This window comes from Micropterus dolomieu, linkage group LG01 (genome assembly GCF_021292245.1).
Source record: "Micropterus dolomieu isolate WLL.071019.BEF.003 ecotype Adirondacks linkage group LG01, ASM2129224v1, whole genome shotgun sequence".
Lineage (NCBI taxonomy): Eukaryota > Metazoa > Chordata > Actinopteri > Centrarchiformes > Centrarchidae > Micropterus > Micropterus dolomieu.
Window position 1 is genome coordinate 17,913,789 of NC_060150.1, and position 2,754 is coordinate 17,916,542.

Genomic DNA, 2,754 nt, shown 5'->3' on the forward strand with positions numbered 1-2,754 from the left:
ATGACAGCTGCCTTAATGTCCACAGAGTGTACAGATTTTATTCAGTTGATCATGAAGGCTGTCATGTTAATAGTCCTTGGGTAACAAACTTATATCTAACCGGGATTTAGGTGTTTCTAAAGATGTAAGCTTCTACAAATGAATGCAACGTGTGCTTTGATATCAACTGTGTGAATGGGGATTGAAGTATAAAGTTTGTTTTTGGGATGTGCAGTGTGGGTGCGGGGCAGGGCTGTGCTCCAGTTTATTCTGGGCTTGTGCCTGGAGTTCTCGGCCCTTGACGGGTGGGTGGGTTGGTGGTGGCATACAGCTGAGCTAGTTGATTTTTCCTCGTTGCTGGTTTGGCTGGCGTTGCACGGCGGTCTGGGGGCGTGCTGTGCATGGGGGATGTCGGCTGGTGCGGGTGGCCTTATTTTTTCCGGCGGTTGGGGGACAGCGGACTTTTATTGGAGGTGCACGGTGGCCTACGCGGCGTATTTGCTGACGGGCTGGGACTTGCTGCTGGTGTTTTGCCCAACCTCGAACGTGGGATTCGCGGGGGGCTGCCGGGCATTGGGTGTCGCCGTGCTCGCGCAGTGCGCACGTTGGGCTTGTCACTTGCGCATTGATGTTGATGACTGCGTCTGCGACGTAAAATTTCTGCTGTGCCTTCTAAAGGCATTGACGATGAAAAGTTGTGCTATTTGCGAGTTTTCGTCAATGGGCGTGTCTGCGGCATCGATGATTCGCCATGAAACAGGAAGTTGTTGTAACTTCAGTGTACATGCTCACATCTGGACCAAACTGTACATGTCGGATGAGAGTCCCGCCCTGAACACATGTACATGCCGACATTCACCCACAGTCATAGCGCCACCTGCTGGCAACAGGAAGTGACTTTTATCGAAGCAGCCCCCGTCGCATGTTTCTCCTACGTATACAAATTTTCTGTGGTAAGTGTAGCTTGTCCAGACGCACAAAAAAGTCTCTTGGAGCCATAGCCTAAACCCAAAAGGAAGTCGGCCATTTTGAATTTTACGTCAAATTTTGGATGATTTACACACTTCGTACTTTAACGAACTCCTCCTAGGGATTTAGTCCGACCAAATTCAAATTTCTGTTGTGCCTTCTGAAGGCATTGAAGATAAAAATTTGTGCTATTTCGGAGTTTTTGTCAATGGGCGTGTCCGTGGCGTGGCGTCAAAGATCAAGTCTTCGCCATGACACAGGAAGTTGTTGTAACTTCAGTGTACATGCTCACATCTGGACCAAAGTGTACATGTAGGATGAGAGTCCCGCCCTGAACACATGTACATACCAACATTCACCCACAGTCATAGCGCCAACTGCTGGCAACAGGAAGTGACTTTTATCAAAGCAGCCCCCGCCGCACGTTTCACCTACGTATACAAATTTTCTGTGGTACGTGTATCTTCTCCAGACGCACAAAAAAGCCTCTTGGAGCAATGCCCTAAAACCAACAGGAAGTCGGCCATTTTGAATTTTACGTCAAATTTTGGATGATTTACACACTTCGTACTTTAACGAACTCCTCCTAGGGATTTTGTCCGACCGACCTCAAATTTCTGCTGTGCCTTCTAAAGGCATTGAAGATGAAAATTTGTGCTATTTGCGAGTTTTTGTCAATGGGCGTGTCCGTGGCGTGGCGTCAAAGATCAACTCTTCGCCATGACACAGGAAGTTGTTGTAACTTCAGTGTACATGCTCACATCTGCACCAAAACGTACATGTAGGATGAGAGTCCCGCCCTGAACCCATGTACATGCTGACATTCACCCACAGTCATAGCGCCACCTGCTGGCAACAGGAAGTGTCTTTTATCGACGCAGCCCCCGCATCACGTTTCACCTACGTGTACAAATTTTCTGTGGTACGTGTATCTTGTCCAGACGCACAAAAAAGCCTCTTGGAGCGATGCCCTAAAACCAACAGGAAGTCGGCCATTTTGAATTTTACATCAAATATTGAATGATTTACACACTCCGTACTTTGACAAACTCCTCCTAGGGATTTAGTCCGACCGACTTCAAATTTCTGCTGTGCCTTCTAAAGGTATTGAAGATGAAAAGTTGTGCTATCTGTGAGTTTTCGTCAATGGGCATGTCCGTGGCGTGGCGTCAAAGATCAACTCTTCGCCATGACACAGGAAGTTGTTGTAACTTCAGTGTACATGCTCACATCTGAACCAAACTTTACGTGCTTGATAACTCTCCCACCCCGCTATGGAGGACCGATCCTGACACAGTCAAAAATAAATACAGAAATAAATAAATGCTCAATAAATAAATAAGCATCCAATTAAATACACAAATAAATAAAGTAAATAAATAAATGTAGGTAGTAATTAAATTATACAAGGAGACATAAATGTATATATTTTAATTAGTGCCTTTACTTATTCACCTTTGTTATAATTACCTTATTTGTTTATTCTCCGTTATAATCTTCAACTTTATTTATTACTAATTTTTTAAATGTATTTATTTATGTGTGTGTTTTAATATTTTTGTCTGTTTTATTCTTCCTTTGTATTTATTTACCTTATTTATTTTCACCCATGGTATTTATTTCTGCCTGTCTTTTTAAATTTCTGTATGCATTTCTGCCTCATTATGCAAATGAGGAGGTGCTGTGTCTCAAGGAGTCATCTTCTCTCCTATTGGTGGACCAGTCAGACAGGAGAGCTCTAGGCCTACTCTGCCTGCAGACATCAATGATCTTGCTCCTCACACAGTCAGATGGCTTCCTTCAGTG